Here is a 25,525-nt window from a genome sequence, read left to right as displayed (position 1 = left end):
GTAGGCGACGAACTAATATGCGTTCAAGTATCTTTCCCAGTGTGGACGTAAGTTATATTGGGCGGTAAGACTCTGCCTTTGTGTTATCCTTATGTGGTTTCAAAAACATTAAAACCTTTGAGGTTTTCCAAGAAGCCGGATAATCACCAGTTCGAAGTATAAGATTATATATAGCAGAAAGTAGAAGCAGAACCACCAGTGGAGCCTCTTTAATATGTCGGTAAGTTATACCATCAAACCCAGGAGCTGTATTCTTCTTATTAGCTAAGACTTTGGTGATTTCCAAAGGTGTAATTGGATGAGTAAGAGGATGATCCGAATCCAAGTCATGACTAGCACTAATGCGAAGATGTGTTTGATGTGGATCTGTTACGTTGCTGATTCTAGTGAGTAAACGTTCAGGGGTATAGGAAATGACTGGTGGCGTAAAAATGCTTTGAAGCGATTGAGCAAAAATGTTAGCCTTCTCTGTGTCAGTTTGTAGCGAGGTCTGATTGACGATGAGCGGGTAAGAGAGAGACGAGCGTCTCCCACAGAGCCTGTGAAAGGCATTCCAGAATTTGGTAGGATTATGTTCCTGATCAAGATGGTTAACTGTTTGGATCCACTTACGTCTTTTATAGGCAATGATATAATGGTGAACTTAGCGTAGATATTGGCGCTGTAGTTGTAAAAGCCCAGGATCACGTGTGCGAAGATATTCATGGTATGCCTGCCGTGCAAGAGCAACTAGTGTGCGATATTGAGGAGGAAGTGCGGGTCGAGCATAATTAGATCTAATCGTGGGTATATGCTGGTGGCTACTATGTTGTATAGCAGTAGTGAGCGTATCGAGCGTGGTATGTAAGTCAGAGTGATGTACTGGAGTATTCACAATAGAGAGTGTAGTAGTCAAATCTTCTCGATATTTTTCCCAGTTAGCACGGTCATAACAGAGAACGTTACGTGGTGGTGTGTCAGGAGCTTGACGGTGGTTGGGAAAATGTAAAGTCACTTTAACTGGGTCGTGGTCACTACCGATGGAAGATAGAACATGACAGTTGATGAATGGTTGTAATGTAGATGAGACAATGACTGCGTCAGGAGTTGTATCCGAGGAAGGTCGGGTATGTCTTGGTAATGCACATAGTTCAGCATTTGTATGGAGCATTAGAAATTGATGGAAGTTCTGTTGTTGCGTAAGAGTGCGACTGGATAAATTGAGATCAGTCATAATAATATAATGACGGAACGTGGTGTCCATGTATTGGAAGAATGTCAAGGGAATTTGAACATTAGGTCTAACATACATAGTAGCAAAGGCAATAGTACGTGAAGGAAAATAGATCAGGGTTATGTTGTGCTCCGGAAGAGGGGCCTGAAAGTGATGCGTGATCATGCGTTGAGGTAGTCTGCTTCGTACTCCTATAAGGGTTCCGCTATTTGCTCGATCTCCAGGTGGACCATCGCAACGAGAAATAGTATATGGCTGATAATGCACATGTTGGTGTGGCAAAAGATATGTTTCGTTCAACGCAAAGGCGTGAACATTTTCTTCCAGTAGTAAAGTGTGAAGTAGTACCCTTCGAGTGTTGAAGGAGCGGATGTTTAAAAACAGAAATGATAAATCCATGATTATACGTATAATTGTAGACAGGTGTTGAAACAGGATGAAGCTGAAAGTGAACATGTTGGCCAGAATATGTAGCATAAAGTTGAATGTTATATAGTTGCTTAACTGTAAACATGACTTGATTAAGAATATGAGAACGCAGAAATGGATGAATGTTTTGGGTAGTAACTGTAAAGAAACGGATCATGTCTTCAATCGTAACAGGATGAGTTAACGAATTATTTGGTGGCGTTGGACGGTCAGACGTTCTGATTGGAACTGTAAGCTGTGGTTGAGTAGGATCAACTGATGGTTTGGCCTTACATTTAGAACTGTAAGTTGGATGCTGATCAGAGCATGTGTTGCATTTAGTATTTGTATTTCCATTAGGACAATTTCGAGTAGCATGAGGTTGGGTACAGTAACCACAAATCAAAGAATTTTTACAATCTTTGGTCACATGTTGATTATATGTTTGGCATCGTTCACAGCGTATAGGCTGCGGTGCTGGAGTTCTTGAAGGTTCAACCTTGTGTCTCCGTCTGTAAATGTATGCTCCTGTAAGAAGTAGGTGATCAACTACAGATTGTTCAGGAGTTAATACACGTACTAGATAGGTGGGTCCACGGTCATTCCGGATTCGAATGCACTTATGTACTTGAACTTGTTCCGCTTTCAGCTCTTCCTCGATTTCAGTGTCTGTATATTCAAAGTCAACGCCCTTGATGACTACAGATAACATAGGTGGCTTTCGAGGAGGCGGAGGTTGTTTGTTCTGTCTGGGTTGGAGTTCTGTTATATTGGCGTCTTTGCCAAAAATCTCAAAAGTTGCCTTGTTCCGCACATGGCGATGGAAATCCGGGTTAAAGGATTTCAAAATAACTCCATTATTTCTGAATATAATTTCACTGATTTCGACACGCGGAACATATTTTATAAGTTGCTGAAAGATGTGTTTTGGAGTCTTGAATTTCGTGTCGAAATTTGTCAGTAGAAAGTTGTAAAGAGTTGGCTGTTGAGGATTGACAGAAGCAGACGGAATAGCAGAAGTCTCTGTTGAAGTGTAATCCATAGATGTATCGTGGAGATTAGTTTCAGATGGAATTCGTACTGGCGAGCGTGAGCGAGAACGTGCAGGTTTAGAAGGAGCTGTCTCTTTGGTACTAGATGTTCTAGATCGTTTTGGTGAGCGAGAACGAGATGGAGGTGAAGAGACATTTTTGGAAGATTTAGCAGAAGTAGATGAACGTTGAGATACTGTCCGAGGAAGTCCGTTATGCATGGCCTAATTCGTATGCAAAGTTCGAGATCCAAAAGAGCAACCTGTGTCGCAAAGCGACAAGAAGTTGGTCAGAGTATAAAAACAATGACCTTCAAAATCGTAAATTAATACCCTCCAGAAGATAAAAACCTTCTGTCAGACTCCTAAGTAGGGTAACTGTACTGGTCTAACAAGTACGTTTACTATACTTGATCACAGCATAGTATAGTAACTGCTACAAGAGGAGCTAGGTTCGACGAAAGATGTGGACGCCCTACCTTATAAGCCACCAATATCACAAGTATTTAACAACTAACAGTGAGAATTTGTTTGGGTGATACTCTTCCCTATAAGCAAAGACGTAAAAGGATCTTGCTATTTGTACCGTAAAGCAACGTAAAACGCATTATGTTTCCTGAACACATTACAAAATTATTGTTACGAGTGTGTGAATTATTTGACGACAATTACATAACTAGTAGTGCTACCATCTAGTGTGGATATTTGTACTAGAAACATGTCCCATAACATTTTATTCATTTAAATCTCAGAATATGCATAAACCTCCGTAAATAAACTTTCCTTCACATTTCTCTATTAATTTATGTAGAATCCATATTTTAATAACTGTTTTCCTATTCCTTCGGATGTATTCATAATTCTTAAAACTTTTCGTTCTTAAAATTGCAAATGGCGACCTTGCTGTTTGTACTTCTAGTAATGCAGTGTTATCAGTAAACAAGTTTCGGAGTGTTAAATTTGCCTTGTGTGAAAATCGGTTGATAACAACACAGTGTTTTAAATTAAATTAACCTTCTTGAATTGGTAACCTTCTTCTAACCTATTTTATAGGTTAATAGCAACCAAACACTGGATTGTTTCTACACATTTTCTAGTAACCTTTCTTGATTGATTACCGGCGACCTCGTAAAATTAACCTTTTTTGTCTCAGAAGGGTTGTTACAAATTATTAACTGGTTCTAGCAGCTAAATTGTCCATTAACCCCCACTAGGTTACCACTTATTTTTCTCAGTGTATTAACAGAAACGTGGTTAGATGATAATATTTTTAATAATGAATTTATTGACGATCGATACAACGCGTTTCGTAATGATAGAGTATCTAAAGGAGGAAGGGGTGTTCTTGTCGCTGCCTTGAATAAATACCAAACTGAAAATATAGAAATTAGTATTAATGGTGTCGAAACTGTGTGTATTAAGTTATAGTTTGGGATAAATACTTTTGTTATTTCAACGGTTTATTTTCCACCAAAGTCTAAATTAGATAAGTATGTTGAATATTACCGATTAATGGAAAATATTATTTCTAACCAGTATCAGGTAGTGATTGCTGGTGACTTTAATATCGATGAAGTTAAAGATAATAATACAGACCTACTACACAATGGTAACATTTGAATTGCTCTTGCGAATTTTTTATCTCTTTGTGATCTAAAATTGGTAAATGATATTAAAAATAAAAATGAAAGAACATTGGACCTGGTTTCTGTTAACCAAAGTACAGATTGTAGTATTGCTAAAAATGCTTGTGCACTATTAAAAGAGGATGATCATCATCCATCTTTGCTAATGCAAATATTAGTAACAGGAAAAATAACTTATGCAAAACAGAGTCAGGTGACAATGTTTAATTATAGCAAAGCTGACTTTGTTAATATTTATACTTCCTTAAGAGATGAAAATTGGGATGTAGTAATAATGAGTCACAATCCTGAGAGTGCATTAAACAAATGTTACGACATTGTTAACAATATTATTTATAAGAACGTGCCTACAAAGGTGGTAAATGCAAGACATCTTTATCCTCCCTGGTTTTCTTCCTAATCATTAAATGTATAAAGGAAAAAGAATTTTGTGGAAAACGGCAGAAATACTCGGTTTATTATCATAATAAATTTCTTGAATTGAGAAGGAATTTAAAAAGTATGATTGATTCATCATATAAATTATATATCTCTCAGATAGAGTCTACTCTTGTCAAAGATACAAAACCACTTTGGGCATTTATAAAAAATAAAAAAAGTCAAATTGCTGTATGACTATAAAAAATGAAGTATTGATGTCAAATGAATCGATATCTAATGCCTTTGCAGATTACTTTAAAAATGTGTATTCTCCTTCCCCTTGCACATATAGTAAATTTGATTCAGTTGACACAATAGTTTCTCAATGTCTTTCTCTATATCCAGTTACTGATTCGGAATACAATGAAGCAGTGAAAAAATTAAAACCCACAAAATCTAGTGGACCTGACTTGATTCCAGCATACATTTTTAAAGGCTGCTGTTCAGTGTTGAAAATTCCGTTGTCATATTTATAATTTAATTTTAAAAACACAAATATATCCTAAGCTCTGGAAAAATTCAAGAGTCTGTCCAATCCATAAATCAGGTAATCCTTTAGAGATAGGAAATTACAGACCCATTTCGGTTATTTCAGCCCCATCAAAAATATTTGAAAATATATTATACAGAAGAATATATAATCATGTTAAACCATATATATCTATTAATCAACATGGTTTTTGTCAAGGAAAATCTACTGTAACAAATTTGGTTAACTTTGTTCAATATATATTTAATTCCTTTAATAATGGAAACATGATTGACACAGTTTATTTGGATTTTTCAAAAGCTTTTGATACTCTGGATCATGATATTCTACTAAATAAATTGTCTAAATTTGGTTTTTGTGACAATTGTTTAAAACTGATTTCTTCTTATCTGAGTGATCGACAACAATTCGTAACATATAGACATACAAATTCTTACATATATAAGGTAAATTCTGGGGTACCACAAGGTTCCAATTTGGGACCTTTATTTCTTTATTGTTCATTAATGACTTACCAGATATCTTCAAATACTCCAGGTGTTTGTTATTTGCTGATGATGTCAAATTATTTAAAGAGATAAAAACATTCACTTACTGCAATGAATTAAATTCTGATTTATCAAGGGCATACAGATGGAGTTTAGACAATAAGTTATATTTTAACTCAAATAAATGCTGTGTCACATCTTTTTCTAGAAAGAGAAAAGCATTATGTTACGATTATCAATTGTCTGGAAAAAGTTTAAAAAGATGTAATGTTGTAAAAGATCTTGGGTCACATTGGATGATAAATTAACCTTTGAATTTCATATTAACAAAATGTGTAATGAGGCTTTCAAATTACTTGGATTTATGTTTAGAAATACTCAGGTGATGAAAAATGCATTTGCTTTGACTAATTTATTTAATAGTCTTATAAGAAGTAAGTTAGAATATGCTAGCCTCATATGGTTTCCATACACTAGAAAGAATATAGAGAAAATTGAACGTGTACAAAATAAGTTTCTATGATTTCTTTTTTATAAAAAATACAATAAATCCTCGTATTTTGAAAGGACTTCTTCTAAATCTTTACTCGAAAAATTTGCTGTAACTTCGTTATATACCAGAAGAGAAATAAGTCAAAATATCTTTTAGTATAAAATTGTTAATGGTGTTATTAATAATCCCGACTTTCTGGGTTCACTTTGTTTTAATGTGAAGAAAGATATATTGCGTATTAGGTTACCCTTTTATTATGGTATTTCACGCTCTAATTTTCACCAATTTTCACCTGTCATAAGGCTTAGTAAAAACATAATGAACTCGTACAGCGTAACTCAAATATTGATTTTTCTTTACAATTTAAAGTATATGTGTCAAAAAATAAAGAAGTAGTTTAGATTTTACTTGCTGTTAATATTGGATAAAGATTTTCTTTTTATTTTTGATACATATCTAGGTAAATATATTTAAAATTTGCTGGAGTGCAAGTAAGAAGTCTCAGTTATAGAAGTAATGTGGAAATGAAATTGATAGTAACTTATTTGTAATTATAAATTGTAAAAGCATTATGTATTGTAGAAAAAATGTTTGTATAGTTCTGCATCTTGCAATATTCTTTTTGATTATTGTAGTTAATACTGTAATAGGTACTTATATATGACGTCTTCTTTTTCTCTTCTGTTTTTTTTTTCTCTTGTAATAATATTTTCAAACATATGCTTGTACATCTATTGTAATTGGGGGGAAACCCCTGTTATAGGTAATAATAAATAAATAAATAAATAAAATCCTGTACTGGGGAGGTCGGTGTGAGTCTACCCTGTGTATTATCCATAATCTGGAAAGAAAGATAACACAAAATTGGAGATCTAAGATGGAAATTATTATGCTTTTTAACCAGGATTCGTTTTTTTTAAATTTGTATTTATTAAATTTTGTTTTTCTTCTACCTATCCTGTAACAATTAAGTAGTGTGGGGGGGAAGGCACTCGGGCAGAATACGGTACTCGGCGTCGGCGACGTCGAAGGTTACGTCGGCAAAGGAGGGTGATACCGGTTAATACTAGGGCTACTAAGCCACTAACTAGAGTGACTACCATGAAACATACGTTAATAAGATACACTCTATAGTACTCTGTTGACATGATTTCACTGCGGGTACTGCTGGGTCTCAAGGCACAGGGGTAACAGAAAAACGGCACCGTTGAGTGAGTAACGTGTTTTAACCACTGAACGGGAAGGAGTTTAACAATACGGGACTTCTCAAATTGGTCGGTGATGCATGGATAAATTGGCTGTTGGGTTATGCCCTGAAGCTTTACCGAGCATCTGCATCCAAGATTGATGAGAAAACTCCCATAATCGTCTGGGGAGGATGTATTAGGGATATCGGCTTCCGGACAGGAAATGTGAATTCCCAATTCTTTTCTGGCTAATATGGTAACAGTAGTAAAATTTAATCGATGGAATAGTTCAATATTCGGGAGGTACTGGCATGTCATAGGGCAATTCTGTTGAATTGCTGTAGAGTTCGAGTGAAGAAGGGCCATAAAGCAAGGCAGGGTCGCAAACTCTGATGGTTGAAATTCGCGAACCAGACATATCGGTTCTCGTGAAAACTGACAGTCAACTGTTAAGAGCTTGTCCAGCGGAGACCGTAATACTACATGCCGTATGGGTATATCCACATGTCAAACCTGGTCCTCCCTTTGAAACGGAATGAGTCGAAGATGCAACAGTTTTAGGGTTGTTCCTTTTCATCGTAAGGGTAATTTGATAGCCATAATAACTTTTGTTGGTGCTATAATGCATTCACTAAACTTATGCGCGTAGAGAATAGAAATGTCCGTTGGTGGGATAACGAGTTCGTATGAGGTGATTACTAGCTGTCGCTGCAGCGCGAAAGTTAAATTATGTAATAAACTGGGAGGGATTAAGGTCGGTGTGACGACGTGCATCATGCAAGCGGAAACAAGCTGGTTCCAAGTGAGATTATTAAGGATAGTCTTTAGAACTTTCCACGGTATCATTGATGCGTGTTGTGCTGAACGCAGATGATTCAAAAAGGTTTGTAGTTGCGACTCAGTAATCCAACTTTGTTGGACATGAACTTTAGTGACAAAGACAAATGCATAACTTTGTTGACTGTGATCTTTCATTAAAATCTCAATATCATTTTTGGGGAGTTCGTCCCACTTACTGGTGTCTGATGGGACGAATGCTTCATATTGAAATTCCAATACTAAAGGTAACGAAAAATCGTAAAGAATACATGTGGGTCATGTTCTGTAATAATACCTGAATGTGCCAATGTTGAGAGTTCGACTGCATGCGTCCCCCCGCATGTAGTCACTATAAGGATTGATCCCACAACTAGTCATAATGGGGTACTTCGGGGCGCAATGGGAGGACGACCAACTGGGGGTAAGGATTGGTCATTATTGGAAGTATTCGAGCTACCACGCAGGGCTGAAAATAGTTTTAGACAGAGAACTCTATAACAACAGATGTAGAATATACCAAGCACTGCCATACCGAAAACTGAATATAACAAGTGTTCATGAATGATTCCCTGGGCTTTCGCAGAAGTTGGTAGCGTGAAAATAAAAGACCAAAGGTTCGACCGTAGTTGGAAGGCTACGTAAAGTAAGCACAGGGTGATGCCTGTATTCCAGATAAAAAGAATAGATAAGTACGGTCTACTAATGAGCTTAGTTATATGGAATTCGTTTGGTAGTGAAAGGGGAATCAGTCGTTCTGACCTTAAGGGAGGTTCAAAATAATTTACCCTCACTGACCAATTTTGGTTCAACGTAGAATTAAGATCAGTGAATTCGATTTCGTCAAATAGGTTCATTGGCAACTTTAAAGTTTTCAGGGGTAGCCAGGTTAATGGTAGAAGCCGTTTTACCGAAGGGTTGGAAACAGAGTCGTGCGGGCAAAGAAAACGCTTTGGGATTTGCAAACACTGATCTACCTCCAAAGTACATTGACAATTGAGAGTGATCTTAAGAGAACCCGGGCTTTTAGGATCTTGTTTAATAACTTCCGTTCGTTCAGGACAGGTTAGGGTCATTTTGGCTGGTGGATTAGTAATGAGAAATTCGTCTTGGTGCAAGGGGCTAATCACCATATGTGTATTCGGCTGACATTGGAAAGTGCAGAATTGATTTATTTCCTCCACCGAGGAGGTTTGCCATAAATGATAAATGCATTTCGGGGCCTGAAAGGAGGTGATAGTCACTTCCGGTACCTTGCAAAGTCCATCAGATCGACTTAAGCAGGATACAATCTCGTGTTCAACTAAAAGGGTTTCGAATTCTGAATTCGTGGCTAAAATAGTCGGTTCATGGTTTACTTTACACGTTTGGTTTTGATAATGGAATGGAAGGAGGATTAAATGAATCAATTTAAAAGGCTTTAGGCCCCTGATAATGGGGATTTTCGTGATTGATGTTACGCGATCATTCGAAAAGTGACAGGTAGTGGTTCTTAGGTTATAATAACGAAAAATTTCGGTTGCAGGGATGGCTAAGGAATAGCCTTGCTTTTGTAAGCAAATCGATAAGGCGCGCAGATCGTGAGTTGTTTAGGATTAACCGCGCTTAAGGACATACTACCTTCGATGCATGCCGAATGAATATCCTTGTTTTGTCGTTCATACTGTAGAGAGGCCAATAGTTTGCTTAGCACTAGTACCTGTACGGAAAGTGCAGTGTCATGGTTTCTATGTTCTTCCTCAATTACTCGGTTCACCGTTTTCTGCAGTGCTTTGATTTTTGATTGAACGGATTGTGACGCATTTTCTACCTGGAGGGAGGAGTTCTTAGTCGCATCCCGTGTGAGAACGATATTACGATGATCGGCATGTATTTGGGTTACTATCTGATCGATTAACTCCACAATTTTTCGTTGTGTAGTTACGTAATTCTGGAATGTACTTTTCGACACGGTGTTACAACACCATGAGAGAAAATTACCTACAAAATCCAAACCGCACTTAGATTTGTCTGACTGGAACATTGCTAAATCTAAAAATTCGTTCTGTAGTTGGAAGTCTGTAACTTTTTGAATGTCGACGGTGGATTGCAACAATTGACAGGAATGCTCCAGTGCGTCACGAGACTTGTCACAATACCCCGACGTGAAGGCTTGCTGAATAGTCCGGAATTCATCCTGAAGCTGAGGTAAGCGGTATATAGGGAAGGTATAGACCAACATTGCTAGTTTATGGTAAGCTACCTGTGAAGTCAATTGTTCCCAGAATACTCCGGCGTTAGCGAGTACTGAAACAGTCATCTCTGGCGTAGTGGGTAGAACAGCCATACCTATTATACCCAGGAGGGTAGGGAAATATCGTTGCCTCATTTTGCTTTTGTAAGAGAGAAATTATAGATCATTCTAGATCAGTCTAGGGCCTGTTCTAGATCAATAAAGGTCGTCCCGTTGTAATAAAGATGTGCCTTGTGATCTTATCTGATGTTTTTTATTATTATTAATCCCTATATTATTAAGCCAACATGTCTTTTTAATTGCTACTTACTTAAGGTAGTATTATAGGCATATTCAATTTACGATAAGATTTCAATCATTGCAGCTCCCATTGGGGATTTTCCTCGGGGGATCAGAAGAGTTACTCAGGGTGACTCAGGAGAAAAGAAGAGGCATCCTCCAAACAAGAGGAGTACCTAGGAAAGTGTTGAGCATCCTGCATCCCCTGCGAGAACGACATGTAAGTGAGAATTTGTAAACAAGAGAGATAAAGTTTGTCTTAGATAAGGAGAATGGGGACATGCCTTCCGTTTCCATAAATGGTTTTTGTAGCAAAACGTATATTGCCTTCCTTTAGAAGTTTTTTTCCGTTTTATCAGAATGGGGTCGGAAGTTCGTCTCGGTTTGTCAGGTACGTACATTAGTTCAGACTCGAAAAGTAGTATAATGCCAGATTTCGACGAGCGCGCCTTTGAATTGTTCCTTCCGTTCATCACTTTTGTGAATGATTTGTGGTGGTGGTTTGTGAATGAGGGGCTTCCGCTTATCCTCGCAACAGACATTCGCGACCAACTGGAGTGTGCGGTGCGTACTGTTTGGAGAGAATCAGACGGAGCGGAGGCTTTGAAGAATACTTTGGACACTTTAATGGGGCGTCTTCAATTGTGGATAAATTTCATTTTGGCCGGGTGGCCCTTTCTTAACTTTCGTCTCTCCTTCAAACAGAGGTTTGGAGTATGGTGGGCTGTGTTGGATTCCATAGAGTAGGTAAGTTGAAGCTAGGAGTGTTATATTGTTGCAAAAGGCCAGGAGACAGGATTAGTCCGAATAACCTAACTATTTAAAACGTGATTAGTTCTTCTTGCAAGACTTCATCCCAGGTTACGGGTCGGGAAGTAAATCGTAAATGGAGTGAATTGTCATTCGTGTCCATTAGTAAGTATACGCGGAATCCGAAGCCATAAGTCGCGTAAACATCTTTCATCCATCTTATGGTTCTCGAACCGAATGTATGTAACCAACACTTGAATAGCATAAAGTATCCTATCTTATGTATTTCAATGGCAGGTACCGACGTAGGTAGTAACGGAAAAAGGTCGGTAGTATCTTATCGGCCTGTCGGGGAGGAATGGAATAAAAGAGTTTTCTCAAAGTTTCCGTTCCCATAGTGTGATATACTCCCATGCCCGTAAGGGGATAACACTGCCTCTATTAATTGTAATACGGTAGTCCGGTTCGCCAGAATTGGATGTCTTGGAGATATCCGTTTCCTGATAATGACAACAAGTGCAGGTGTTTAGTAGCCATTGACTGATCCTGGACATAGTGCAACCCTTCTATAATCGTTTGTGTTAAGACACGAATAGCTTCAGTCAGTGCGTTAGCAGTCAAATTCCTGCTAACGAGACTAGCACAAATGGCTTCTAAGGCTTCTATAAAATCGTGCGTTAGATGAATGTAAACTAGATCTGGCTGAAATTCTCGGTTTAAAATCGTAATGATTTTAGCAGCAAACGATTTAGAAAAGTAATGACGATTTGTCATGCGCGTTATAAGCTGCATTAGTTAGCACAATTTGAAAATCAACTTACGATGTCCACTTCTAGGGAACCTCGTGAAACAGAGGGTGGCTAGTGGGAAAACAAAACACAAAGAATAATAATGGTAGACTTTGGCATAGGAACGGGATTTTTTTTCGTATTCTACACTACTATACATTAGAGTAAGAAAAAGTATTGTATATAATTCTAATGTAATCAGTATTTGATTCTTGTCGACCAGTTCACCACACTCAATTTTTTAAGAAAGATAGAGTAATGCGCAATGTATGGATCATAGAGTTTTGCCGAAAATGCCGAGGCTTTGTATTCTATGTATATTATGTATCCTTTATCATAAAATCTTGCCCATTTTTTATTTCTCTTCCCTCATTTTTTTGTGAGTGTTTCTTCCCTCATTTTTGTGAGTGTTTAACGGGTATTGTCAGGATCCGCGAAAGGGTTAACCCAAACCGGCGTTTTTATCTTCTGATCATACCAGGTATACACCCGCAGCACTTGGTCGGCACTACGATCGTACTGGGCGTACTCATTCGGAGAATGAGGACAGGGGGTCATTGGATCTGGAAGGTCTTCTAGTGGTACGGAAATACAGGGTTTCAGATCCATAACAAGGAACTGGTGGAATGCTTCCCGTAAAATAGAGGCCGCCGGTTCCCCATAGGTAAATATAACAGAACCAATGGGTATGCGGTGCCTCAGCTCGTCCAAGGCTTCATCCAAATAGCAGTCGCCTTGCTCATAGCCCACCGAATGCATCTGTTCGTACAGCCATACTGTTATTTGCTGGGAAGCTGTCAATTGGCCGTACGGAATTTATGGTTTCAACAATTAAGAGAAGGTACATCAGGTATTTGGTCTCTGAACCGCGGAGGCATCAATAGGACTGACAACTCCTTAAGTATCGACACTCCGGGCGCTAACTGAACGCTTTCTAAAGCCATGAAATAAGCGGGAGCCAGATAATACCTTTCGTTCGTAGTTTCGTTTTCTGCTACGTTCGCGTCAACCTCAATTATCTCGGACTCTTCTGCTGACTGTGCCATAATTATTCGTAGACTAATCTAGAAGTAAAAAGTACTAGTTCATGTCTTGTGCTTGCATTGCTTTAAACTTAATCTAGACATATATCTTAATGAAAGTATTCGATATTTCTATTTTTGTTACTATTCATTTTCCCTATAGCTTACACTATAGCTCGTTCCTACACAATATGGTTAAACATCTACTAATTATATATATATGTTCCCTCTAGTTCTCTTTAGTTTGTTTCACTTACTCTTTTGGTTTTTGTGAAGATGGAGCCCTAACTCGGCTTTCTTGTGTCGTAGGTCTCCCAGATGGCGTAAGGGGTTGCTGCACCCTTAGGGGACGTTTAGAATAATTTTGCTGAGTTTGCCTAGTGTCCGTGTGCCAATTACAATTTCCGTTAGTTCTATGGCTTACCCCTTGCGGGCCCCTTGCTGGGGCCTTGTCAGTTAAGGGAGTTCCTGAAACATGAGTGTTAGCCCAACATTGGGCGCGTAGGTGCTTTGGCATTCCACATCTGAAACATGTCATGGGGCTTTGATTCTTGGATTTCTCTACTATGAACGTGGGCAATCTCCGTGGGGTTGCTTTGGTAGCCGGGGGTTTACGAGTAGCCGACGTTTTCAAGGTTCGGGCTGTGGATTGGACAATGGTCAGAGTAGAAGTTTGTGCTCGTCGCATCTGCGAATGAGCTCGCGCCTTCTCATAACACTCGAGGGCAATTTAACCTCCTGTGGAGTCTCGCACCCCCTTTCAATGATATAGCTGAGTGCGTCCGCTGGCAAGCCTCGTAATAAGTGGTGGAACTTGTCCTCATCGCTCATGTTGGGGGAAACTCGTTGACAGTTTCATCATGGCAAAATAATATTGTGAATAAGTTTCCTCGGGTTTCTTCGTTCGATTATGCAAACTAGCGTAGCTATCGGAAAGCTTGTCCGTATTACCGAATGCCGCACGTAGCTTAAGCTCGGCGTCCTCAAATTTAGTAGTAGATTGTAATTCATCACAATGTAGTTCATAAAAGTCTCGCGCGGGGCCATCAAGATAGGAAACCAAATATTTTATTCTATGGGCCTCGCTCCACTTATATAATTTCGCGGCAAGTTTGAACGTTTGTAGGAAATCTTCGAGGGATTCTCCGGGGTTCCACCGTAACTCTCAATTTTAATACTAGGTATATTCGGTGTTATAGTACTTGTCGTAGCCATCTTAGTTCTGTTTGTCAGCAAGTCACAACAAGCAAATATAAGCAGGGCAGATTATATGGTGACTTACGTGAGTCTGTCAACAGAAAGATCAAGATCTTAGCAGTTACCAGAGAGGGTCGTCCTGACTGGGAACAAGAACACACATCGTTAGACGTTTTCGATTATGATACGCAAAATTATAACCTTTACTATGTTAGGTAATGAAAATAACCAGACAGTAGATATGACCTTAATTCCACATGAGTTTGCAAGCTGTACTATGGGAACCAAGCCCTGTACTTGGTAATTCAACACAAAATAAAAACTGCAACAGACCAACACAAATAGCGAAAATTTTCCTTTTTGTACTAGTATACCTGTAATTCTCATAAGGACTAATACCATAATTTTAGCAGGAGCTCCATGGAGAAGAAAAAGAAAACAAAATGAGCATGCAAGATAACATCTAAAGACGAGTATTGTTAGCTTGAGCCTTCAAATTTCTCGGGGGTTTCGTTTCCCTAATTTTGTGCACCGCTCGTTCTCCCCCATCTTTGGTGTCTTAACACACGCACACTTGAGCTGCCTAATAATTCATTGCGACCTCAAAAATGGGGTGGAGAAACAAGCCCAATTGTTTTTCTGATTACTGTCATAAGTGGGACGTCCCGTTTCTACATTTGTCGTACCCTCAGCGTAGTAGGCCTTGAGTATGGTGAGAAAATGTGCCCGTTCAACATATTCAGGGCGACTACACTACAACGTGCAGTTACCCAATTAGTACTTTCGTTTCTTAATCATCGTTGCTATCGCTATCTATCCCGTCAGTGGACGGTGAAGGACGCGAGTAAGATTTCTTCAGTCTTTCAATGGTCACTATTTGCGATTTATTAGGGTCTGCTACTAGTTCAATCTTACAAGCGTTTGAAGGTGTGACATTCCGTACAATATAAGGTTCCAAGTATTTTTGGGTCAGTTTAGGACTGACATTCTTTTTCGGCAAATAATCTCTACATAAAACTAAATCGCCAACCTTTAGCTTGATCGGTTGTCTATGTTGATCTACCCTCAATTTAGTTCGTTGTTGAGCTCGCGCCATAGCTTTTGAGCCAGGCGACGTATCAAGCGCAATTGTTTCTGGTGGTCTTGTACTTTGCTAAATTGATAGTGACTATCCAATTGGTTTGGAAATCTTGCTTTCTGGCCGAAAACTATTTCGTAAGGAGAATATTTTCGAATGGGAGAGATAGAAATATTATATGCGTAGGCGCATAGCCGCACATACTCGGCCCAGCGCCTCGGCTGTTTTGCCGTATATTTTGCCAGAAAATTGGTAATAACTGAGTTGAATTGTTCGCATAAGCCTATGTAGAGGGTTTAAACGCTGCGGTTCGTACATGTTTTATGTCGAATATATCGTTAAACTCCTTCATTAAATTCGAGCAAAAATTTGAAGCTTGGTCCGTTAGAATAGTTTTTGGCGGACCAAATCGAGTAATTAGCTCATCTACAATGGCTCTTGCTACGGTTAGTTCCTTCGTGTTTCTTAAAGGTACTAATACCGCGAAATGACTAAGGTATTCGACCATGACTAAGATATACCGGTATCCGGCACTTCGGTGAATTGGTCCAAAAATATCTAAACTTCATCTACTAAATAGTTCGTCCTGCACGGGTAGGGGGTGCAAGAAACCCTGTTTCTTTTCTCGCGGAATATTCACTCTTTGACACTCGTCACACGAGCGGACATATTGCTTGATAATTCTTCCCATGTTTGGGAAGTAGTATCGTTCATTTACTTTTGAGTAGGTCCGAGAGAAGCCCGAATGGCCGCCACAAAGAGGCGAAGTATGAGCATCTTTTAGAACCTCATTCACCGCTTCGTCTGGCACCACTAGCTTGTTAACACTGTTCAAAGTTCGATGTAATACCCCGTCGATTAAAACATACGATTTTAGCGTACAATCAGTAGGATCAGTTTCCTTTTTCCGAATAAGCTCCCTGAGTACGGGATCCTTTTGTTGTAACACTTTCCTGTCTATCTTAGGCCCTAAAGTCAACTGATAGACGTCTACGCAGTCCTCTTCGTGACAATACTTAGAGGACAATTCCTGTTGTAGTGGACATCGCGACAAGAAATCAGCCGTCACGTTGTTCCTGCCGCTTACATGCTCGATTGTACACTGATAGGGCTGCAAACGTATCGCCCATCACATTAATCTCGAGTTCAGCATTTTATTGTTTTTGAGGTAGCAAATGCCACAAGCATCTGTCCTCACTATAAAGGGCCAGTCCCCGTGCAAGAAATGGAAATGGAGGATAGTTTTTGTTAAGAACAAAGCCTCCAGGTCTGGAGTCGAATAGTTAAGCTCAGTCAGGCTCAACGATTTAGAGAAATAGGCGATCGGGTGCTCCAAATTGTCTTCTTTAACTTGAGCGACGTAACCTCCGATGCCATCCCGGCTGGTATCGGAGTAGACAATTACGTCTTGCTGGGGGTCAAAATGGGCTGAGATTGGGGCGGAGATTAGACGCTGCTTAAGGGTATCCCAGGCAGTTCGTTCAGTCTCCCCAAACTCAAACTTGGCGTTCTTCTATCCTTGAAAAGTTCTGTACATACGAACGATAGAACAAACAAAGTCCTATAAAACACCGAACGTCTTTTACAGATTTTTGGTAGGGCACCTTAGAAATGGCCTCGACCTTAGTGGGGTCCACACCAAATCCGCAGCGGTCCACCATGTGGCCGAGAACAGAGGCTTCTTCATACGCGAAAAAACACTTCTTTGAGATTGGCTTCTCTAAGTCGAGTTAAGATAGTTGGTGTCCTATGCAACAATTCTGGGAAGGATGGACTAGGACAAATAATATCATCTAAGTAAACCATTAAGTATTTCCATTTTAGGTCAGCTAGAACCACATCCATCATATTCTGGAAGAGAGCCGGTGCTGTTGCTGGGCCGAAAGGGAGACGTAAGAACTCGAACTTACCGCTGCTACAAACAAAAGCGATCTTTTCTATATCGCTAGGTTTTATAAGCATCTGATAATATCCCGATTGTAGGTTCAGCGTGGTAATAAACTGTCTGTCATTTAGGAATGTTAGGACCTCGTCTATGCGCGGAATCGGATACAGGTTTGGTTTTAATATTAGGTATTGGATGCGTATTGTTCTTTTTGTGATGCGTATTGTCCTTTTTAGGCACCACCACTACGGGGCTGGAGTATGGACTCCGGCTCCGTCGAATAATGTTGCCGTCCAGCATCTTCTGGACCTCTGCCGCAATTCTTTCTCTCTGTTTCGGAGTCCCCCTATAGGGGGCTGAGAAATATGAATATCGGTTGTTACTTCAAGCGGGCACATAAATTTGTTCGTGGCCGCCGTGAGACAAGATTTGTCCCAGGCGACGACGTCTCTAAATTCCATAAGTAAGTCAAATAATTGGTCTTTCTCGTGAGGTTCTAAGTTTGGACCTATATTGAGAGCTGTGCTTAACTCTTCCTTAGTTTGGGGTACCTTCTGAGGTGCGTCAGGTATTTCCTCATCATCTCTTTCTTCTTTGTTAGTAAGGCGTATAATTTGGTTAACTATTTGGGTTTCTTCAGGCGGAGATTCGTGAAGAAATTCAGCTGGGGAATCAGCTTCCCCAAATACAGATCACTTAGCAAGGTTTTAGTCCGATCTGAACCTGTGAACACCGGCAGGTGAATCTTGCCATTTACGGTGAAAACGAGTCCCCGAGGGATCATGCAGGAGTACCAGTATTGGACTCCCTCAGAGGGTATAAATTCCCACAAATTGACGTCTAAGTTTGGGGCTGTAATTTCTATGCTGCAATACGTGTTGGGTGGGACTTGCATGTTAGCGGGTAAATGTATCTTATAGACGATATTAGAGAAAAGTTTGAATACCTCTGCACTAAGTCCAACAACCGTTTCTTGCGAGTCATTCTCGAGTGAACTTTGCAAAGGGACCTCTAACGATGGGGTCTCAGTGAGTTTGGCTTCATCTATTTCGCCAATACGAGGTGCCTTCTCGGTAGTAGACGGTTCGTGCACTGCGTTTCTTTGACCTGTCAAACGGGCTGGAAAGCTCCTGTGAGGCGATTCCCCCGAATCGTTGGTGGCGGTGATTTTAGGAGGAGGGAAGGGAGATCCTTCCGGACGTATTGCTTTTGAAGGAACAGGCTTATTCCTTTTTCTTCTACCATTGGCGGAGTGAGAAACGTCTATGGTCTTAGCAATCGAGCTTCTAATTTCCAGTTCCTGAGCACTGGGCATTCTGTTCCCACTACCGCAGCCAGATTCCCTTCCCTTTTTCCTAGCGTGAGGTGGCCTCTTCAAAGGCTTAATAGGCTTAGGGGAGACCTCATTCGATGGTTCTCCAGAGCGTAATGATGTCCGAGACCTAACAGGCGTACGTCGGACATTCTCATCCTTTCCCTTTTGGAAGGGGATGAATGTCCGTCCTGAAAAGTTAGAGGGGGTCTGGTAGGAAACCTGCTTCCTAGCGTGTAAGACTCGATCAGGGGGGTCTGGAGGAATCGTTGTATGACAAACGTAGGTAGTTTCTTCTTTCCTACCTTTGTTCGTAAAGCCTCTATAAGTCTGGATTGGTCGAACCTGCTTCGTCTTTGTATATCTTTTCACGTGTGTTAAATCCAGGATATGAACGGTTCCCTGATGGAAGTTACGGGTATTCCGTGGTATCTAGAACCAAAGCTCTTCGACATGATTTCCATTCCTATCCGCGAGAACTAAGTAATTTGGATGTACAGCGGAAACATATTTATGCAGGAAATCAGCCCCTAAAATTACGTCGTACGAACAAAGATTAGGGTCCATTATAGACAAATCGAGGTATTTTCGACTAGTGGTCTTGAAATGATCCTTAAAATGACACGCCAATCTGACCACCGGTAGGTAGTCCGAAGGCCGAGAACCTCCTCCTTGAATTCGCACGTACACCTTCAGTCGGTACGACACGGGGAACCTAGGTGGCAGGTATTTACTGGATACCAATGAGACGGCCGCTCCCGTGTCTGTTAGGCCAGACGCCCAGCGGTTTCCTATTCTTATTTTAACTGTTCGGAGTAGATTAAGGTCGGCGCTCGGCGCGGAGTCGCTAGCGTAACCGTCCCGATAGGGTTCCTGGTCTTTTCCTGCCTTTTCGTGATCCATGGAATACGAGAAAATTGATACAAACTCAGGGGGTGCATTCGGCTTGGAAGAATGCCAGTCTGGACGATTATTTCTCCAGAGGACGTCAGGGCAGGTTTGCAAATAAGTCTACTTAGCTCTTTTCGCCATTTCGTATTTAAGCAAGTAATCTCTACATTGTTCTAAATCATCTGCCTTCGATATACCTCTGATTGATCTACTTTTCCACGCAGGAATTTAAGATTTTTCTCTAATTTATAAAGGAAAGCTATGCTGTCTTCGCCCGCTCTCTGGCGACGATGTTCTAGGTCGTAGGCAAGACTAGCATGGTAATGGATAGAGGGGAAAGCTAATTGTATTTTATTTTTCAGTTCCGAGTAGCTTAACGTATTATCCCTTGCTATTTCCACCGAATACCAGTCGTATGCTGCCCCCGTCAAACAAATGGGGAAATATCCGCCATTTTTTGGGGTGTCCAGTCATATATGAGTGCCGTAAGTTCGTAGAAAAATAGAAAATTGTCTACCGCCTCATATTTACCAGCGGAAAATAACGGGATCTTCACATCCGGATAAATATGATAGGGTTGAGGTTGATTCGGTGCGCTAACAGCGTTTGGAGCATCTTCAGTTGGTGGTGATAGTTTATTTTCCTTCAAGTATAAACCTGGGACCTGAGGTTTTTGGAAACTGGGCTGAAATGAAGGTTCTGTTACCGGACTAGCTTTAAATTCTCTTTCAGATTTTATATTAATGTTATCTTTGTTTTCTGAACTAGTATCCTGAATTGAACCTGACCCTTGACTACTAAATGTTTGCTTTGAATTACTCTCATACGGGGAGATTTCAGTTGCTCTATCTTCTGATTCGTTTGTGGGGGATTCGATTTCTGTCGAGAGCGTCGCGGAATTTAACCTACTTTCAATACTATCAATTATCGATGGTGATTCAGAACTTTGTTCTGGTCTAACTCCTGTATTTTCCAACGTGTTGGTCCCACTATCTATGGGCGAGCCTGCACTACTAGGTGGAGAGACAAACGCTCTTTTCAGGGGGTCATGCTGCCCGGTTTCCTGATACTTCCTCATTTCCTTAGTGGCGGGTGAATCGTTATACTATGTTCCGAACTGACATAAGGTGCACAAAATAAACTACTACTGGGTCTGACGCTGTTTTTGGACTGAGGTGTACTTGGCGGAAAAGAAGGGGGTGAAGAAGATTTTGGTTTTTTAATCTCTTTTAAACATACTATTGATGGCGCGTATTCGGCGTACTCAAATATTTTCCAACGTTCTCTAAGACTCTTGATTCCGACCATGATTCCTTATCGTTTGAAGCCTTTTCTTCCTCTTCCTGCTTGGGCAACTGAGCGGTAGAAAGGTCCTCATTTTCCTTATCGTCGGCGACTGAAGATTTTGTTTTACTGTCAAGCGTGTTGTCATCCTCTTCTTCACTACTCTTACAGAGCATGAGATCCCTGGCCGTTCTCTGGGGCGTTGATGCTATCAGGGGGTCCCAATTTGAATATGGGAGGTCGTCTCCTGGCCTCCACGGATGTAGGGAGATACATACATTACTGAACGAGGTAGGAGTTAACTCTGGGCTTCTTCTGTGGGAATGCTCTTTTTCTTCCTCGGAGACGGATTCTTCCTCAGCTCGTAGCCTATTTAATTCATATTCTAACCGAGATTCCGTAGGATATCGTCGTCTCCGTATTCAGACGTACTAACGTTTCCATCCGACCATCTAACCTGTTTAACTACATTGAGCAAATTGTCTATACTATCTAGGTGCGCCAGTTTTTCTTCCAAACGCATAACTGAGTCAAACATGACGGGGTTGGTTTGGGTAGCAATGCTACATAACACTTTGAGATCGCGATTTGTCTCAATTCTGATCATCTTTGGAAACCTAAAGTCTGTTTGAACACTAGTGTCCGTTCTTCGCACGGGAGAGTCAGTTTGAATCTCAATATCAAACTTGCTTATTATATGATCTGTGGATAATAAATTCTCGTTGAAAATAATCGGGTCTGTCTGAAAAAGCAATCCAATCCTTTCTACACCCGAGTACGAACAACGAACCACGGTGGTCTGTACCTTTTTATTTTTCTTTCCTTGAATCAGATGCTGTATTATGGCTCCTATCGCTGGCGATAGATCAGCTTGTAAGGACGTTCTGAGTTGTTCTATCATCTCTTCATCCTGACTTTTATTCGAACAGTACGGAGGATTTTCTTTGAGTTCTGTATTTCCTGATCAGAGGCTCTGAGTTCGGTACCTGTTTCAGCCAAGAGAGACTGAACAGTTACACCCGAGTCTTTAACTACATCCCTAATAACAGTTGCAGGAGGCTCCAAGTCAAACTGTTCTGACACAGGTTGAGATGGAATCTCAGATGGTTCATACTTCACTGGAAAATAAATCGCTTCCGGACTAATAGGTGAGTGCGAAGAGAGTAAGTTGTCGTTCCTACTACCACCTTCGATTTTATGAGATTTAGTTTCAGTTTCTTTAAGATTAACTAGGTTCGAGTCTATATTTGAGGTAACGCCTGGTGTCGATTCTAACAGTAGCCCTAGGGTCAGCCTGACCAGCTACAATTAACTCTGCTACTTCCAATTCCTCTTGTAAATTTCTTTCATTTTTTAAATCCCCAGCATTCATTCCAGGCAGTGTTTTGTCTATTTCGGAATCGATCATTAATGTTTTAGGCAAGGGAACAGATTTTTCGGTTGTTTGAGCCGGAGTAAGCGAAGGTCCTGCGGAGCTAGAAGCCGCTAACGGAGTTGTTTCACAACCAGTTGCAGGCGGTTCCTGCACATCCGAAGTGGGAGTGGGAGGATCTAAGTACAAAGTACAATCCCACGTATCATAATATTTCGGAGCACAAGTAGGCAACCACGGCCGAATTCGGGAGTAGCGTACCCTGTTGCTTTAACTTTGTTACAAAGTAGGCAATACACATTCTCATATTTATTCTACATATAGTGATGTTTCCCATTCCCGGAGGGGGAACAGGGACAATGCGATTTTCCTAGATCGCGCCAGCGTTGCTTTAATTTCTCAGCAAAACTCATGGCTATTTCGCTTTAGATCGTCTTTGCTATCTGTAAAATGTTCTCAATATAACAGCACTATGATGTACCCTACTTCCTGCGATAAGTGCATAGTGACAGCTACAAGAATTTACTTCACGAAGAGTCGCTTCCGCTGGAACTGACGTATAATCAGATTAAATAAGCATATATGAAATTCTTGTCCTAGTTTTAGTAAACAGTTATATTTCCTTCTTCCTGTCTCTCTGTGAACTATGCGTTTATAAAACTAGTATGAAGTTTATGGCCGTATTCCTATCTATCTAAGAGAGGAAAAATAAAAGTGTAAAAGTGACACGTTTTGTTACCAGTTTGCTTCCTTGAATAGGATTTCCGCACTGGACGAAGAAATGTAGTTTTTGTGTTGTACTTAGTTCTAAGCTCTTTAGGTTGGTAGGAATATAGGTATGTATTGGAAAGAATACCATGAACCAGAGCTGGTCCCCTTTATCGCTTTTACATGACTGGGATAGGTCGCCGCTCAAGGAAAGGTAAAGGTAAGGGAATAAAGAATGTAGAATAAGATTAACACAAAAACTGATTACCACTGACAATTAATTCGCTCCAGCAGTTCGCTTCTTTGGACAGAGATAAGGCCCGAAACGAAGGAAAGTAACTTTTTGTGCTCCTACTTAGCTCTATGCTCTTTAGGTTGGTAGGAATGCAGGTATGTATTGGTAAGATTGCCATGCACCAGAGCAGGTCCCCTTTATCGCTGTTACACGACTGGGATAGTTCGCCTCTCAAGGAAAGGTAAGGGTTAGGGAACAAGAGCATACAGGAAGATAGAACACAAAAAAAGACTGATTACTATTGTAACTACTTGGTGTCTTCCGCTACAGAGACAGGATATCTTATTTCGACGCAACACAAGACTAACACAGGTTCAGATCGAGTTCCGATAAAGCCTCACAGATTATACTCCTAATCTCATAAATATTTGTATATGGTGAGCACTATTCCTTATTATACGCCACTGTTCACTACCTACATACTACATAGCATGCCTGCTCCGATACTAAGAGAAACTATTAGCTGTCAGATTCACTTGGTGTGAAAATACAAAACACAATGGGGGCAACCAAAAGTTACACTTAAACACAAAAACAGGGGGAAAACTTAATAAAAATGATACAGTAGTTCCGAGTCAGAATTGCAGAGGCCACACCGATGCACAAGCCTGGGTAAGCGACAGAAGGAGCGTCAGAGTAGAAAAATGATACCCGACGGCGCCTACCACCAACTGTTACGATATATGTCTGTTTCAGTGGCAGAATGCACGGTTCACACACGGCGAGTCTCCACCAACTGTTACGAGTATGCGGGTGTAGTGGTTGAACTCAACGCTTATATCCAGCGAAACTCTACCACCTGTTACGAGCAGTTGTTGTTAGAGGTTAGTGCGGGCCGCCGCTTGGAAACCGGTGACCAAAGATTAACATCTTGGGGGCTCCACCATAACTAAGACATGTGCTAGAAACCGTTTCTTACTCACTTAACTTACGAAACTTAGAAAACAATCCAACCACTGGTTCATGTACCTGCATTTTGGTTCTCTTTTTTTTTGGTTTATAGCATTAGCATAATTAGGAGTTTTAGGCAATTATTCTCAGGCAACCGACAGACGTACACACCTAGTATAGACAAGGAGGACCCTGCTGAACCAGGAGGATAATATACCTGTGACTCCCAAGCTTGAATGGGAAAGGATTTTAAAAACTTATCGCCGGACAAACGTGTCGAACTTTCATCACTTGTAACGGGCGGTTCTGTTGTACAGAGATAACCTACCTGTGATCTTCCCAAAAGTAAACGGTAGGGATTTTAGCCACTTATCGCCGGACAGAACGTGACGAACTTTCATCCCTTGTAACGGGCAGTTTTGCTATCCAGAGATAAACTGACTGTGATCCCTCCGAGGGTAGCAAAAGCATAAGGAGGTTTAGGGTTTTGCAAGTACATGAGACAAAAGCTGAATTATATCTTCACACTCGCATCCCGATTTCACATTTTCATCACTACACCAGAAAACGTCTTGAAAGTTGAAAAAGAAATGAAGACCGGAAATGATCAAGGCCCTTTTCGCCTCCTTATATAATACCTCCTCAAGGTCGACCTTGAACAGAAAGCGGTGTGAGCAGGCGGAGTAGGGAGCTAGAAAAGAGAGGGGAAGGAGGGAGGTAAGATATGCTTCGAGAGAGCTACACTAGCGCCATGTTTCAACCTGGTGGAGAAACGGCTAATCCAACCGGCTGTATTTGCTACAGAAATGCTTCGCTAAGGATAGTTTGGATATTACACATTTATTTTATTTTATTTTATTTTGTTACACAAGATACAGGACAATTTATATTAATTATATATGCACAATTTCCTCAGCCCTGAAGCCCCTTCTGTCGGCTTCAGCCGGCTGGAGGCCTATGCAACCAGGTTAACAGAAGTAAATAACGCGTTCCCCGATACAGCCATCCCGAACCTCCTCCGTCCCAGCGCGGAGTTCACAATCCAGGAGTCGAAAGCCGGCCATCAGGCTTACGCGCCTTATGTAACAATAGGGGAGTACTCTTGCAGACTATTGAGTAATATCTCAACGCATTCCAAAAGAAACGTTTACTAACAGGAAACTACCAATGTATAGGGTTGCCATATTTCAAAAATGAAAATCCGGGTCGCTACTAAATTACCAGAATCTTTGAAATGCTTAAAATGAAAAGAGGTGTTACTAATACTAATTTACTTTCTTTCATTATATAGAGTTGTTCAAGTATTACAGTTTTAGTCATTTTGGTAGACATTCTCCTCCTTTGTTGAG

General features: G+C 40.5%; 1 long non-coding RNA gene across 1 annotated transcript in view; it reads left to right on the top strand.

The window, feature by feature from the left end:
- LOC145676044 (uncharacterized) overlaps nt 1–25,525 on the top strand; it is a 60,058-nt gene that overhangs the window by 11,415 nt on the left and 23,118 nt on the right. Inside the window, exon 3 of the long non-coding RNA XR_014129270.1 lies at nt 10,789–10,923. This is a non-coding gene — a long non-coding RNA (uncharacterized LOC145676044). The remainder of the gene's footprint in view (nt 1–10,788; nt 10,924–25,525) is intronic.

The sequence above is a fragment of the Thermobia domestica genome, chromosome 18 (genome assembly GCF_964235325.1).
Source record: "Thermobia domestica chromosome 18, izTheDome1.hap1.1, whole genome shotgun sequence".
Classification (NCBI taxonomy): domain Eukaryota; kingdom Metazoa; phylum Arthropoda; class Insecta; order Zygentoma; family Lepismatidae; genus Thermobia; species Thermobia domestica.
Note: the sequence above shows the minus strand (reverse complement) of the source record. Positions and strands in the feature narration are given on the sequence as shown.